At 44.3% G+C, this 18,046-nt stretch overlaps 1 protein-coding gene across 13 annotated transcripts in view; it reads right to left on the bottom strand.

Annotated features, from left to right (window-relative positions):
• TNS1 (tensin 1) overlaps nucleotides 1-18,046 on the bottom strand; it is a 423,340-nt gene that overhangs the window by 307,579 nt on the left and 97,715 nt on the right. The gene's annotated exons all lie outside the window — the stretch shown is intronic.

The following is an 18,046-nucleotide window of genomic DNA, read 5'->3' as shown; positions in this document are numbered from 1 at the left end:
ACATTGCACCCGCACTAAATTCACTTCTATGGGGCTGTGCACATGAGCGGTTATTTTCACGCATCACTTGTGCGTCGCGTGAAAATCACGGCAAGCTCTATATTGTGCGTTTTTCATGCAACGCAGGCCCCATAGAAGTGAATGGGGCTGCGTGAAAATCGCAAGCATCCGCAAGCAAGTGTGGACGCGGTACGATTTTCTCGCACGGTTGCTAGGTGATGATCGGGATGGGGACCCGATCATTATTATTTTCCCTATAATGTGGTTATAAGGGAAAATAATAGCATTCTTAATACAGAATGCTTAGTAAAATAGGGATGGAGGGGTTAAAAAAAGAAATAAAAATAATTTAACTCACCTTAATCCCCTTGTTTGCGCAGCCGGCATCTCTTCTGTCTTCTTCTTTGAGGAAAAGGACCTGTGGTGATGGATCATGTGATGGACCATGTGATGAGCGCAGTGACATCACCACAGGTCCTTTTCCTCACAGATCATCAAAGAAGACAGAAGAGAAGCCGGGCTGTGCGAACAAGTGGATTAAGGAGAGTTAAATTTATTTTTATTTTTTTTGTTAACCCCTCCATCCTTATTTTACTAAGCATTCTGTATTCACAATGCTATTATTAGGGTTAACCCTAACCCTAACCCATATAACCATGTTGTAAGGGAAGATAATAAAATCTATACAACACCTAACCCAAACCCGAACTTCTGTAAAGAAGTTCAGGTCTGGGTACCAAACATGCCGATTTTTCTCACGCGCGTGCAAAACGCATTAAAACGCTTTGCACTCACGGGGAAAAAATCGCACATTTTCCCGCAACGCACACGCATCTCTTCCCGCACGTCACCCGCAACGCCCGTGTGAACCCAGCCTAAACCCTAGAAATTAACAAAAATTACAATGGCATCTGTCAGCAGTTTTGTACCTATGACACTGGCTGACCTGTTACATGTGCACTTGGCAGCTGAAGGCATCTGTGTTGGTCCCATGTTCATATGTGCCAGCATTGCTGAGAATTTTTTTTTTATATATGCAAATGATTCCCTAGGAGCAATGGGGGTGTTACCATTACACCTAGAGGCTGGGCTCTCTCTGCAACTGCCACGCCCTCTGCACTTTGATTGACAGGACCAGGAGTGATGATGTGTTCACTGCCTGGCCCTATCAACCAAAGTGGACAGTGCACAGCAGTTGCAGAGAGAGCCCAGAGTTTAAGTGTAATGGCAACGCCCCCATTGCTCCTAGGGAATCATTTGCATATATTAAAAATACATTCTCAGCCATGCAAGCACATATGAACATGGGACCAACACAGACGCCTTCAGCTGCCAAGTGCACATGTAACAGGTCAGCCGGTGTCATAGGTGCAAATCTGCTGACAAATAATAATAAAAAAAAACATGAAAAATAGAACACTAAAATGAAATATAAAAAAAATAATAATGTAATAAAGAACATGAAAAATGAAGCAAAAAAAATATATATTAAGATGAACTAATAGTAAAATAAAAAGCTACAGTAAAATACTAAATAAATGGGACAGCAAAATCAAGATAAAAATAAATCCTATGAGGGTTGTAGTCCTTTGTTCTACGGCCCAGAGCGTGAGTCACATATTCACGGATAGAATAATAGTCTCTGGAAACTCACAGCCGTAGCCGTCTCCCCAGATGTTTAAGCCGTTTCTGCTCAGGAATTTTTTTTTCATCCCGCCATCTCAAGCCAATTCCCAGCGTGATTACAGTGTAATCCTGCTATTAATGTGTATTTTTTGATTGCATTACCTGCATAGAATTAGCTGATTTGCACTGGAGCTGGTTATAAAGAGATTTTGCGCAGGGCGGTGTTGGGGCGGAGGTGGGGGTCCATGTACTGTAAATGCCATGTGTTCATCATGCACATTGCGGTAGGAATAACGCCAGTAAAGCTGGCGATGTAAAACTTCTGATAAACTAGCAACGTAATAAAATAAAAAAATTCAAGGCCGAGGTGTAGACTGAAGCTCCTGGGTTTCAATACAAAATAAGGGCCCCAAAAGAGCGGCTGTGCCGTTAGGTGGCCTTCTGACACCGAACCCTGGATACTGCAGCCTCTGCAGCATTTCAGTAGGGCTCACACACACATTGCGGATCCACAAGACACGGACACTGGCCGCGAACGTCTGGCTCCTTTATAGAACTCTCCTATTCAGACAAGAACAGGACATGCTCTATTTTTCTGAAGTGAATGGGTCTGCATCCGATCCACAAAAAATACGAATCGGATGCTGACAAAACCCACGGTCGCGTGCAGGAGTCCGTATGTAGACCTCCCAAGTGTCCCTTTGTTTGGAGGGACAGTCCATATTTTTGACCCAGATCCCTCTGTCCATCTTTGCTCCATAAATGTCCCCCTTATTGATCTGAGGGATAGGTTTGCATTATTACATTCACACTACAGGGAGTGCAGAATTATTAGGCAAGTTGTATTTTTGAGGATTAATTTTATTATTGAACAACAACCATGTTCTCAATGAACCCAAAAAACTCATTAATATCAAAGCTGAATATTTTTGGAAGTAGTTTTTAGTTTGTTTTTAGTTTTAGCTATTTTAGGGGGATATCTGTGTGTGCAGGTGACTATTACTGTGCATAATTATTAGGCAACTTAACAAAAAACAAATATATACCCATTTCAATTATTTATTTTTACCAGTGAAACCAATATAACATCTCAACATTCACAAATATACATTTCTGACATTCAAAAACAAAACAAAAACAAATCAGTGACCAATATAGCCACCTTTCTTTGCAAGGACACTCAAAAGCCTGCCATCCATGGATTCTGTCAGTGTTTTGATCTGTTCACCATCAACATTGCGTGCAGCAGCAACCACAGCCTCCCAGACACTGTTCAGAGAGGTGTACTGTTTTCCCTGCTTGTAAATCTCACATTTGATGATGGACCACAGGTTCTCAATGGGGTTCAGATCAGGTGAACAAGGAGGCCATGTCATTAGATTTTCTTCTTTTATACCCTTTCTTGCCAGCCACGCTGTGGAGTACTTGGACGCGTGTGATGGAGCATTGTCCTGCATGAAAATCATGTTTTTCTTGAAGGATGCAGACTTCTTCCTGTACCACTGCTTGAAGAAGGTGTCTTCCAGAAACTGGCAGTAGGACTGGGAGTTGAGCTTGACTCCATCCTCAACCCGAAAAGGCCCCACAAGCTCATCTTTGATGATACCAGCCCAAACCAGTACTCCACCTCCACCTTGCTGGCGTCTGAGTCGGACTGGAGCTCTCTGCCCTTTACCAATCCAGCCACGGGCCCATCCATCTGGCCCATCAAGACTCACTCTCATTTCATCAGTCCATAAAACCTTAGAAAAATCTATCTTGAGATATTTCTTGGCCCAGTCTTGACGTTTCAGCTTGTGTGTCTTGTTCAGTGGTGGTCGTCTTTCAGCCATGTCTCTGAGTATTGCACACCTTGTGCTTTTGGGCACTCCAGTGATGTTGCAGCTCTGAAATATGGCCAAACTGGTGGCAAGTGGCATCTTGGCAGCTGCACGCTTGACTTTTCTCAGTTCATGGGCAGTTATTTTGCGCCTTGGTTTTTCCACACGCTTCTTGCGACCCTGTTGACTATTTTGAATGAAACGCTTGATTGTTCGATGATCACGCTTCAGAAGCTTTGCAATTTTAAGAGTGCTGCATCCCTCTGCAAGATATCTCACTATTTTTGACTTTTCTGAGCCTGTCAAGTCCTTCTTTTGACCCATTTTGCCAAAGGAAAGGAAGTTGCCTAATAATTATGCACACCTAATATAGGGTGTTGATGTCATTAGACCACACCCCTTCTCATTACAGAGATGCACATCACCTAATATGCTTAATTGGTAGTAGGCTTTCGAGCCTATACAGCTTGGAGTAAGACAACATGCATAAAGAGGATGATGTGGTCAAAATACTCATTTGCCTAATAATTCTGTACAGGGTGTATTGATCCAGAAAGTGTTTGGTCCCTCTCTCTGTATATTAAATTCTGCTTTGTATATTATTTCATTATTTGGAAAATTCTATATTCAGCTAATTTTGTGCTGCTGTATAAAAGAAAATGATTGAAATATATTAATATGCAGGAACAATGGATCATGTGTCTTTCCCTCTTTGACCGCCCCAAAAGTTGAGCGTTATGGTTATTGATTATATAGTGTACATTCTTTTTCACTTTTTGGCTGGAATTATGAAAATTTTTATATTTTTGTTAACAAAAATGTAACAAAAAGAGACATTGTATATACACCCTTCCAAGACACAGCTCTGACTTCCTCACCTACCATGCACCATTTATAACACTGGGGTCTTCTCGGTGGCAGAGGGGTTTTTGGGTCTGACTGCTGCCTCTGCACCCCCTGTCTGTACCTGTAACAAGCCCTTCGTCACAGGGCTAAGTCAGGTTTTCATCCCCTATAAGTAAACAAGGTTCCCATTGATTGACAGCAAGCAGAGATTTTGAAAATCCTGCTGAATTGATACACAAAGTATTTTTTGAAACTGCAGTGCCCCTTTAAGAAATGACTTAAGGTATTGTCATTATTTTCTAGGGGGGGGGTTGATAGTCTGGAAAGCCTGAAATCCGATGGAGGACTGGTAATATTTCATATTAAATACTTTATACATTATGGTGACAACATAATGTTCAATTCGGCGCTGTGTAACCTATGGTATTTGGCTGTCAGGACATGTTGGGAGTTGGAGTTGCTCGGTGGCTGGAGAGCCTCAGGTTGCAGACCTATAAATCAGGATTCTATTGTGTTGTATATTCTGATGTATACGGTTACACTGTGTCACCCACCGGCCCCTGTGAGAACATGTCTTGGGGGCTCTATCCGGACACAGAGAACTTTCTGTGACTCTTGGATCAGACATCAGGAAATCAGGTACGGCCTCCATTTCCCCGTTTATGCAGAAATCTGTTTCACTTGGTGTTCGTCCAATAAAGTGTCCGGGGGAGAGGAAGAAAGCCGTCCATTACTGGATCTCTATAGGGCGCTCTGTCAGTCTGCGCAGAATTCATTACTCATCCAGGCTCCGGGAGCAGCAATATTACACTGCTCGAGAAATGATTCCAAGATATAACGAACGGCCAAGAGAGTGGGGAGATGTACTACAATCCCCATCATGTATTGTCACTAAGTTCCCGAATAAAATAATCTCCAAAGATTGTTTACTGCCAATCCGGTGATTCTAAGAGCTGCTGTATCTAAGCCTATATCATGTGTGATACTGTCTGCTGTGTTGTGTATCTAAGCCTATCATGTGTGATACTGTATGCTGTGTTGTGTATCTAAGCCTATCATCATGTGTGATATTGTCTGCTGTGTTGTGTATCTAAGCCTATCATGTGTGATACTGTCTGCTGTGTTGTGTATCTAAGCCTATCATCATGTGTGATACGGTCTGCTGAGCTGCTTTATCTAAGCCTATCATGTGTGATACTGTCTGCTGTGTTGTGTATCTAAGCCTATCATGTGTGATACTGTCTGCCGAGCTGCTTTATATAAGTCTGTAACAAGTGGTACTCTCAGTAGAGCTATGGTATCTAAGCCTACCATGTGTGATACTGTCTCATGAGCCAATATATCTAATTGTATCACGTGTGTTATTATCTACTGAGTAGTGTATCCAATCCTATAATTTGTGATACTGTCTTCTGAGCCATTGTATATAGGCCTATCATGTGTGATACTGTCTGCTGTGTTGTGTATCTAAGCCCATCATGTGCGATACTGTACTGCTGAGCTATCCAATCTTAGGGCCCATTCACAAGGGCGTATGAACGCCCCGCACCCGTTCCACAATTTTGCGGAACTGGTGCAGACCAATTAATTTCAATGGGCCCATGTCCGTAGTTCCGTTCTACGGCACCGCAAAAAATATAGAGCATGTCCTATTCTTGTCCGCAATTGCGGACAATAGGCATTTTCTATGAGAGCGGTGGCCATGTGCGATCCGAAAATTGCAGAACGCACACGAGCCGGTATCCGTGTTTTGCGGATCTCAAAACACATACGGCCGTCTGAATGAGCCCTTGTTATGTGTGATACCATCCTATCCCTGCTCTCCACAACATCTCCTCCCTCATCTCTGTCGTCCACCTCACTCTACACTCTGCATCCACTGCAATCTGAACTTCTCCCTCCCGTCTCCAGGACTTCTCCTGAGCTGCACCAGTTCTCTGGAATGTCCTTCCCCAAACAATTAGGTTAATTCAGAACATTCACAGTTTTAGGCGCTTCCTAAAAAATGTTAGCCTATCACATCCCCTGATCAAAACTTTTCTCCATTCACCCCCCCCTCCCCTTCTCTCTGTATATTAGAGCCTTGAATAATATTTCATTATTTGATGCGATCTTTTTTATTTTTTATTTCTATATTCAGCTAATTTGTGCGCTATTGTGTAAAAGAAAACCATTGAAGTGTATAAATAAGCAGGAAAAATGGATCTTTCACATAATGAACCATAAGTGTCCTTCTTTGACCATCCAAAAAGTTAGGAGGTCTGTTATATCTATTCCCTTATTGAGTTTTAACATGGCCGGACCATTGTACGAAATAAAGACTTGATACCTTCTGCGTCACCCCCATCTCCTTATCGATTGTAAGCTCTTGGGAGCAGGGCTCTTGATTTCATTGTTGACTTGTTTGCTGTTCTGTTATTTATGACTCTGTTTGTACTTGTACCCCCTGATTGTAAAGCGCCGAGGCATATGTTGGCGCTATAGCAATAAAGATTATTATTATATTATTAAGGATACAGTCTGCTGAGCTGGTTTATCTAAGCCTACGGTGTGGCGCTGTGTGCAGAACTGGTGTACCTAAGCCTGTCGTGTGCAGATACTCCCATTGGATACTGCATTCTTTTTGATGCCTGCATTCCGCCAGACGCTATTTTATTTATTTTATATAGTAACATAATACTTAATATTTAAGATGAAAATGAAAAAACTTGATACATTTTATGAAGTAGACTTTACCATTGTCTTCTGTGGTCAGTGACCTCCACCTCAAGGTCCAGCTTTCCTTGGGGCGGCCGGTGAATTAATACAATGGTGGCTGATTGTCTCACATGTTCTCAGCCGAGGAAATCATTAACGTGGGAGCAAATATCAAGTAGCATTTATTTTCTGTTAAAGAGACAGCGCTTATTTTAAAGATCTAGAACACAAGATCTGCCATGTACATGATTAACATAGCGCCAGTAACATGATGTCACGACGCGGGAGGCTGCTGCAATACAAACCCTAAAATGCAGCCATAGGTGAGACCATCCTGAGAATGTCATCTCCTCCTGGCAGTGGCTGTCATGTTCTTAGCCTAGGTAGAAGACCTGCCCACTAGAAAATTGAATTCTGCACCGGCTGCAAAGCATTACGGTCCTAGATTTCAAGGTTTTGACAAATCTATCTCGTTGTAAACTACCCCTAGTTTGCTACCACTACATACAATTGCATCCACGCACAGATCTGCTACAAGTGGAGCTTCCCTTTAAAATTCCCCATAGAGTGACCACTTACTGACAACTTAGATTTCCAACAAATGCTGTCATTTTCCTCAAAAATCTGTGAAATGTTTCAGTTTTGGTGCAAAGATTAATAAAACTGAAACAAAAGGAGCAAATAAAGTGCAAACATATCCGAAGTATAGGCCATCTGCGGGGAGAGGAATAATAAACCAATGTTAACATATACCTTCAGAATCTGTGACAAGTTGGGTGGCACTGCTATGGGCACAATAATGTTGCCGATCGGTAGCCATCACCTTTGGAAATGCAGGAGGATCACTTACAAATAACTCTACAGAACTGTAATGTTAAAGGGGTTGCGTCATCTCAGACAATGGGGGTATTTGCCCCCATTGTCTGATAGGTGTGGGTCTCACCTCTGGAACCCGCACCTATCTCATTAAATGGAGCCTTGAAAGTCACGAGGGTGCGCCCAGCGCATACCTGGCCGTCCTCCATTCAGGTCTCTGGCTCGGCTATTTCTGTCAGCCCCATAGAAGAGAATGGGAGCACCGGGCTCCCATACCCCTTTCAAAGAATCATACAAGGATGCTCAACCTGCGGCCCTCCAGCCGTTGCAAAACTACAACTCACAGCATGCCTAGACAGCTTACAGCCATCAGCAGGGCATGGTGGGAGTTGTAGTTTTACAACAGCTGGAGGGCCGCATATTGAGCATCTCTGGTTTAAAGGAACACTCCATGCAGAACTGATGCATAGTGTTATACCCAGTGCAGGACCTGAGGCGGCGGAGCATGAACTTGGTGCCATGCTCCTTCCCAAGGCCCTGCAATAGGCATAACACAGTATTAGTTTTGCCCGGAGTATTACTTTAACATGTTGCAATAATTATATATTTTTTTTAATAAAATCCCAGAAGTTTTAAACACGTATGTAAAGCGGAGTCCCTCCCGCCGCCGGGCTGTAACTTCTGGACGCGTTCCAGGCGACGGCTTCAGCTTTCAGGTAGAGGAATAGTAGCATCGCAGATAAACACAGAAGAATCCGGACTACTACCCTGACCAATAAAGGATCCGGACACGGCACAGGGATAAATATATTTTCGTGCTGCACTTACAGCACTAAGCAACTATCACAACCAGCTGACATACAGGAGATAGCAGGCGAGCAGAGGTGCCAGCGTGAAAGCTCCGAAGGGTGGGCACAACGTGAGCGATGCTGGTACATGCACACAGGAGGGACGGCTATCCAGGAAAGTGAATGAGATGGAAAGTTCTGCAACTTGCTAATAGACTTTGCCTTCCAATTCCACCACATTTTCATGACCTCTGCTTGCTGGCAGTGAATGGAAACAATCTTGTTTATCCAACACTCTGAAACCCTGTACAGACCTAATATTTCTTATAGCTGAGGGTTTGTTAGAATTGTAGCTCTATGAGCAAAAACAGATTGATGCATTTTACCTGCACTGATACATTGTAATAAACTACCAGGGCTGGAGAGCGAGAGAAGATACAGATGTGGCTCCTTTGCTTTCTAAACCTACATTGTGTACAAGATCTGCCCCAGTCCTAAAGGTGCCCATAAACATTACTGTGGGCCAAACCCACTGATTTTGATGGACAGACCCATAACTTCATTGAGCAGCACACCCAAATTTCCTTAGCACTGGCCCTTTAAATCTATCTAGCACCCCTATATGTACAGCCAAGCCGGGGCCCCAACAAAGAATCATGCCCACCGCTGGTCAGAGCCCATCAATGACCCAGCAGAGAGATGGGCTAAGAAAATGGGCAATGGGGGAGAAGAAGGAACAGGAAAGTGACCTATGTGAGCGAGGCTGCAGCAGCCACAGACCGATTCCTCCTTCTTACATCTGTTTGTACTTTGGAAACTTTTTTTGCTTTTTGGAGCCAGACGAGGCTGGAAGAAAACCAACCCCTTCAGAAACAATAGTCACCAGGAGATGCCACAGCTGGAGATGATGTGGTGGGCGCTCAGTGTCCTCATGGACAGCAATCATGTGACTTCAGTCTACAAAGTGCCCAAGGACAGATCCGTCACTCACTTATGCCCCCTCTGTGGTGACCTTTCACCTTCCAGCCTGACCACAAGGAAACCCTGAGGACTTTACAAGGAGGATATAAAGAGAAGGTCAAGACCCCAGCAACTTGACACCTAAAAGAGGACAATACAAGAGGCTGGAGGCATCCAGGGGAGAAAGTCCATTAGTGGTGTCCTCCAGAGTCATTACATCTTACAGGACCCTGAGTGTGACCACTGAGTAAACTTAAGTCATCTTCTCTGGCCTGGAGGACCATCAAGACATGCAAATGATTACAACCACTCGGGGCAAGGTTCTACTTTTCAAGTCTGGATCAAAAACATTTTTAAATTCCTCCCTCCCAAACACACACTCACCAAGAAAGAAAAGTTTTTTTTGTTTTAGTTTTTTTGCAACATTTTGTTACACTTTGTTTATGCTCTAACGTTAACCAGCAAATTAAAAAGTTGCAACTGCTTGCAAGATGGCTTTCATCTAAATCTTCTGACTGTAACTATAGAGAGGTGGTCTCTAACCTGTGGCACCCCCCTCTTGTGAGACTCTAACTCCCAGCATGCTCTGATGCCCCTTCATTGTTTACTAGGCACTGCTCTAACAGAGCTGTAGTATCAGATACAGACACTATCAAAGGTATGGCGGCTGTGCCTGGTGAGGAAGGAGCGGCAGCACATGTTGGAGCGCCACAGCCCCTTCACTCAGCGGGGATGCTGGAAAGCCTGTGCCCTCCTAGTCCTGGTGCACAGACCTGAGAGATGTCTATTGGTGAAGTTTTATGGATCCGTAGGTTTTAATCGTGTGCAGATTTACTAACAGTAAGTCTTAGACTAGATGGATGCTGGATGATGAATCAGGCTCATCTTTAAGCTGTCTAGTCTAACCTTTGCGGCTCGGGTGCGGACCCAGTTTTTGCGGCTCGGGTGCGGACCCATTCACTTCAATGGGGCCGCAAAAGATGCGGACAGCACTCCGTGTGCTGTCCGCATCAGTTGCTCCATTCCGTGGCCCCGCAAAAAAAATATAACATGCCCTATTCTTGTCTGTTTTGCCGACAAGAATAGGCATGTCTACAATGGGCCGCCCATTCCGTTCCACATATTGCGGAAGGCACGCGGACGGCTTCCGTTTTTTGCGGATCTGCGGTTTGCAGACCGCAAAAAAATGGAACGGTCGTGTGCATGAGGGCTAGATACATTGCAATTAGCTCTCATTAACCTCTTCCTCCACTGCATAGAAAATAGTCCTTCACATGCAGCGCCAGAGATGCATATAGTATGTAATGCCCCCACAATGTCCTTCTCCGCTGTCTAGGGAGAGATAGAGAAAGATATAGGGATGAATGAAAGGTGTCAAGGCTGCTTCACTATGAGATCCCTACACCTGCTCTCAGAAAAGGGGAAGAAAGCTGGGAGCATACTGAGCATGTGCGTCCACATGTGGAGATGGACAAGAAAGAGAAACAGCAGGGGGCGCTACATGTCATGTCCATGTATACTGTACTAATACTTGCATAGTGATGTGTTTCACGAGATGACCCCTTTAAGGTATCTAAAGTACTTGATGAATGCAGTGCAAAGCATGCACTCCAGTTTGTTTAGTGGAAATTGCACCACAAAAGGCGCATTTTCAATAGTAAATCTGACGCAAAATGTGTTGAGAGTTTTATCAGTTGTCAGATCCCCAAGAACCTGGGTGATGTAAAGAATGAATGGATGCAGGAGGAAAGGAAAGCGCAGCGAAGTTAAATATACCCGCTGATTACAGAGCGCAAACAGACATCCATATTTAACCTTCCACCAGCGGACACAATGCCTGCCGGGGGTGGAAGGGCGCGTGGAGTCTGGTTGGGAGAGGAGTCTCTGTATGTTGGTGTTGTATCCAGATCAATGTTTGCAGTAAGAGACACAATACAAGAAGGAAAGGGTTAACGAGAAACTGGGAAAAAGAGACGTCCTATTTGGTAAAAGAAGTCACATCCAGAGACTGAAAACTAATGAAAACAATACTTCTCACAGCTGAGAATTTGGCACAGTTGCATCAAGGCCTGGAAAAGATCCTCTTATTAACAGCAGAAGCTGAAAAACCCCATCAAATCTAGTCCTGTTCACACACTTGATGGGTTTGTTACAATGTATTCTGCAGGTACAGTAGGAGCAACAGTCTGGAAGGATGATGACGATGATAATAAATAAAAAAGGACGCATGTATACAGGTGAGACTCGAAAAATTAGAATATCGTGCAAAAGTCCATTTATTTCAGTAATGCAAATTAAAATTAGAATTTTGCGAAAAGATTCAATATTCTCGGCTCAAAGTGTCGCCCTCTAGTCCGCTAATGAATCCATACCCCCTGAGCAAAGGGGACCTCAAAATTGTAACTTTAGGGTTTCATAAGCTGTAAGCCATAATCATCCAAATTATAACAAATAAAGGCTTGAAATATCTCGCTTCGCCTGTAATGAGTCTAATATGTAAGTTTAACCTTTTAAGTTGCATTACTGAAATAAATGAACTTTGCACGATATTCTAATTTTTCGAGTTTCACCTCTATATGGTGTATGTTCTGCGATCACTCAAAAACGCAACCATCGATTTCAACGAAACCTGGTATACACATCCCTCTCTACCTGGAAAGAAATCTTGTGGGGGTCTCAGCTCTCTAGGACGTACCGTTCCTGAGATATTCCCAAAAAATGACCTCTATTAGCCAATACAAGCCGGCAGGTCTTTCTCTTTATATCCCAACTGCCATACACACGGTCACATGACCCTTATCAGCCAATAGAAGCTCGCAGGCCCTTTCTCTACACACACAGCCGGGGGCGTTGCTAGGTTAAAACATTTGGGGCCCGGGGCCCTGATGTTTTGTCCCAGGCCCTGAATGTCCTGCCTGCTAGATACAACTGCATGGCCTCAGGACGGCTATACAATTGAATCTAATGCCCTGCAAGAGCTGGAGGACCTGTGATGACATCACAGGTCATGTGATCAGTTCTAAATGCAGTAGCTGAAAAGGACCTAGGAAGATGTCACCATCATGTGACCAGTGCAGGAGTGGACAGCTCAGCAGTAAAGAGAAGTCCTGGGAAGAAGCTGTGGTGAGGTCTGCTACATGAGGAGAGGTAAGTTCAGGGAATGGCAGAGCAATGCTGGGAGTTGTAGTTATTTAACTGGTACTGTATGTTAGGGCTGAAGGGAGGGAAGTTATTTACATGGGACTTTGTGTTTGAGGTGGCTGGGGAGGGGGTCATGTTATTTACATGGGACTGTATGTTGGAGATGGCTGGGGCAGTGATGTTATTTGCGGTAGATGGGACTATATGTTGAGGGGTAATGTTATTTACCTAGGACTGCATGTTGGAGGTGACTGGGGAGGGAGTGATGTTATTTACATGGGACTGAATATTGAGGTGTTGATGTTATTTACATAGGACTGTATGTTGAAGACGGCTGGGGAGGGGATTATGTTATTTTCGTCGGACTGTATATTGGAGGGGGCTGTAGGTAGAGAGGGATGTTATTTACATGGGACTGTTTATTGGAGGGGGCTAGATGTTGTGATGGTATTTATATGGGACTCTATGGTGGAGGGAGGGAAATAGTGTTATTTACATGGGACTGTGTGGTGGAGGGGCTGGGGAATTATAATTTCTGAGGACACTAAATGGAGGAATATAACTACAGGGGGCACTGCACGCGGCATTATAAATACTGGGGGCGCTTCAGGGCGAGCATTATAAGAGTAGGGGGCAATATAAATACTGGGGGAACTGTAGGGGCATTATAAATCCAGGGGACATTAGGAGTTCTGATTACTACTGGGGGCTTTATAGGAGGGACTTATAGATCCTTATAGATTATTTCTACTAATAGCACTATGGGGGCCTTATTACTACTGAGGGGTCTGTAGAGAGCTTTATTACCACTGGGGGAACAATAGGGGGCCTTATTTCTACTGGGGGCTCTGTGAGGGTATTATCAATACTGGAGGGCTCTTCTACTAATGGGGGCACTCTTGGGGAGCATTATCACGGTTGGGGGCAGTGTTACTAATGAGAGCATTCTAGAAGGGAATTACTATTGGTGGGACTATGAGGAGCACTATTACTATGGGGGGCACTCGTATTTCTTCAGGATAGTATTTGGGGGTATTGGGGAGCACAGCGAGCAGCGGGATAACACTGTGGGGCTCCAGGTTGGGGAATGATGACAGAAAAGTGCGGAAGCCAAGATGTCCGTGTGTCACATTCTGCAGAGACGAGGCGGCTGAGAGAAGATGTCCGGACCGAATGGAGAAGATGATGACAGAGAAGATCTACATCCGAGGAGACGTCACCTGGAGGCCCTGGATGTGAGGTACGTGCTGCTGTATAGCAAGTACAGCAAAATGTCTTCAGTGCTGGTTTTCTTTTTTTTCCTTTGGGGGGGCATTGGTCAAATTGGGCCATATGCATTGGGACTTGGGCCCCGGATCTTTTGAGACCCTAGCAGCGCCCCTGCACACAGCTTTACTCCAGGTTTCCATAACAACCCAGCCAACCCAAGTCCCACGACACATAGGGCACAACTACACTGCTACATGCATCCATCTTGGATGGATTTTTTTGCAACTTTTGTGTTGCAGTCGCAACATATCGCATGACGCACTGCGACACCATAGCCTATCATTATAGAAATTGTTGAGACAAAATGTCGCGCAACATGTCGTCGTGTAGCTCTAGCCTTAAAGGGGCATGGCCCTGTGGAGGTCACTGTAAAAGGGGCGGGCACTGGGGAGGTCACTGTTAAAGGGGCGGGCTGCTGTGAAGATCAAAGTTAAGAAGACGGGCTGCTGTAGACATCCCATTGTAAGGAGGCGGGGCACTGTGGGGGGGGGGGGGGAAGAGTTAAGGGGGCGGGATGCTGTAGAGGTCACAGTTATGGGGGATACTGTGGATCTTTTAACGACACACAGAAACATTAAATGAAATAGATTAAATATACCCGAGCGAAGCCGGGGCCTTCTGCTAGTAATAATAATACAAGCAGACTTGTAGACAGAAGCACAACAGTTTAGACAAGCATTTAGATTCCTCCATAAGAGGATTGTAAAGTTTTAGGTGTAAAGACACCTGTCAAATGCAAATCAGACCAAACACTGTACATGCAGGAAATGCTGGGGGATTTTAGCCCTGAAGCTACAGAATAAGGAGTACAGGAGAAGTAATGTAATGTATGTACACAGTGACTGCACCAGCAGAATAGTGAGTGCAGCTCTGGAGTATAATACAGGATGTAGCTCAGGATCAGTACAGGATAAGTAATGTATGTACACAGTGACTGCACCAGCAGAATAGTGAGTGCAGCTCTGGAGTATAGTACAGGATGTAACTCAGGATCAGTACAGGATAAGTAATGTAATGTATGTACACAGTGACTGCACCAGCAGAATAGTGAGTGCAGCTCTGGAGTATAATGCAGGATGTAACTCAGGATCAGTACAGGAAAAGTAATGTAATGTATGTACACAGTGACTCCACCAGCAGAATAGTGAGTGCAGCTCTGGAGTATAATACAGGATATAACTCAGGATTAGTACAGGATAAGTAATGTAATGTATGTACACAGTGACTCCACCAGCAGAATAGTGAGTGCAGCTCTGGAGTATAATACAGGATGTAACTCAGGATCAGTACAGGATAAGTAATGTATGTACACAGTGACTCCACCAGCAGAATAGTGAGTGCAGCTCTGGAGTATAATACAGGATGTAACTCAGGATCAGTACAGGATAAGTAATGTAATGTATGTACACAGTGACTGCACCAGCAGAATAGTGAGTGCAGCTCTGGAGTATAATACAGGATGTAACTCAGGATCAGTACAGAATAAGTAATGTATGTACACAGTGACTGCACCAGCAGAATAGTGAGTGCAGCTCTTGAGTATAATACAGCATGTAACTCAGGATCAGTACAGGATAAGTAATGTATGTACACAGTGACTGCACCAGCAGAATAGTGAGTGCAGCTCTTGAGTATAATACAGGATGTAACTCAGGATCAGTACAGTATAAGTAATGTATGTACACAGTGACTCCACCAGCAGAATAGTGAGTGCAGCTCTGGAGTATATTACAGGATGTAACTCAGGATCAGTACAGGATAAGTAATGTAATGTATGTACACAGTGACTGCACCAGCAGAATAGTGAGTGCAGCTCTGAAGTATAATACAGGATGTAACTCAGGATCAGTACAGGATAAGTAATGTATGTACACAGTGACTGCACCAGCAGAATAGTGAGTGCAGCTCTTGAGTATAATACAGCATGTAACTCAGGATCAGTACAGGATAAGTAATGTATGTACACAGTGACTGCACCAGCAGAATAGTGAGTGCAGCTCTTGAGTATAATACAGGATGTAACTCAAGATCAGTACAGGATAAGTAATGTAATGTATGTGCACAGTGACTGCACCAGCAGAATAGTGAGTGCAGCTCTGGAGTATAATGCAGGAATAGCGAGGCAGACTGCTCTGTCCCATACAGGGGCTTCCAGTAAAAGGTATACCAAATGGAATAGTATTTTATTACTTTGGGGGCCTATGAGCAGTGGATGCCGCTGTATGCCTAAAAAATAACATTTGTCAAAGGCATCCATCGTGAAATCCTGAAAGTAGCCTTACAATGGAGTATGAGACTGCGACATTCCCACAGTCTGTTATATGATATAAATCCCCCTAGAACAAGACAAGAGGCCGAAGTCAGGGGGCTGATGTGTCACTCCGACCATGGCAGCGACCTCTGACCGGTCTATATACGATGCCATTAAATCTGTGCATCTGTAATCATATCAAAGACTGTCTTGTAATTACCTGGAGATCATTCTGACTGCCCAGAGGAGATTGCTGCCAATCACAGCATTTAGGGAGTTGCTATTTATCCAATGTAACTCTATATATAATTTTAAAGAGAAATGTACCCTATTATACTGTATATAATAGCAGTAAAGGTGTCCGTATAGGAGACACTGCAGAACCCTGCATCTGTGATTGTGCGCCATAGCTGCATTACTGTGAATGTGCACGTCAGACACTGCGGAATACTCCATCTGTACTAATGGTCAGCAGCGGTAAGAGAAAGATTGTGGAACGCACCGTCTATATTGGTCCATGTCTATAATTCTGTAGATGCAGGAGAGTGACACTACAGGACACTCCAACTGCACGGTAAAGAAAACAACCAGAAAAGTTTGTGCGTTTTGCACTATTTTTCACCATAAAATGGCCATTGGAGGGCGCTCTACTGCTCTACACATGCTAGAGATTGCATCTAGTGAGTGGTTTTCATTCAGCCTGAAACCACTAACCACACACTGGATCAGCGGAGATTTACAGCCGCCTGCGCCCTGCACATGGTCCTGCCTCGTTATAACCCTCCTTCATTATCTTTACGCCTCATCATGGCCACAATGTTTAGATTTGTCCTGTGTCTTCTCCCCTCGTGTCCAGGGCGCAGCTGTGCGGATATATGTGCCACGTGGTGCCTAATGAAAATACAATGTATCTACTATTCATTACTCAACCTCTTCTATGGACTCCTCACCTCTATAGGTTGGACCCTGCTGTGGACACCTCATCCACTGTCACCCAATCCAAGGCGCTCTACTAGTCTACTTTTGGGGTCCCCGTTACACCAGTGGGGCGCATTGGATGCACTCATGATATCCAAAGACGGTACCTCCACCAGGACAATGCTATACTAGATATTGCATTATAATCAATTACGACGTATCTATAGGCTCTTGGGTTCTGCAGCTCACATAGGCTTGAATAAAGGAAGCCAAGGCCACATGGCTACTCCTTCAGGTGGGACAGAGGACAGGAGACCCCTCATTCTTAAGGTAGCTAAGGGTCCAAGTAATTGGATTCCTACCTTTCAGACAATTTTCCGGATATGCTCTATAGCGGGAATATAGAAACTTGTAAGAACCTAAGTTATAACAATAAATTCTGAAAGTATTAACAGTGTATGAATACATATGCAATGAGGGAACAAACACACTTTTTGGAACAAAAACTTAAACTAAATCGTTCCGTTTTTACGGTCCGCAATTTACTGAACGGGCAGCCCATTGTGGAAATGCCTATTCTTGTCCGCAAAACGGACAAGAATAGGACATGTTCTATTTTTTTTTGCTGTCCGCATCTTTTGCGGCCCCATTGAAGTGAATGGGTCCGCATCCGAGCCGCCAGAACGGCGGCTCGGATGCGGACCCAAACAACGGCCGTGTGCATGAGGCCTAAGTCCCATACTTTGACCCACATGAAAAATGACGGTAGAGGATGAGGGCAACATAGTTTTTAGCCCCCAAGCTCTGGCTCTCCAGCCGTTATGAAACTACAACTCCCAGCAGTCGTCATGGCATGCTGTGAGTCGCAGCATCGCAACAATTAAAGAGCCACAGGTTGGAGAGGTCTCTACCCT

The sequence above is a fragment of the Bufo bufo genome, chromosome 7 (assembly GCF_905171765.1).
Source record: "Bufo bufo chromosome 7, aBufBuf1.1, whole genome shotgun sequence".
NCBI lineage: Eukaryota > Metazoa > Chordata > Amphibia > Anura > Bufonidae > Bufo > Bufo bufo.
The sequence above is the reverse complement of the archived record's forward strand: the minus strand, read 5'-3'. Positions and strand labels throughout refer to the sequence as shown.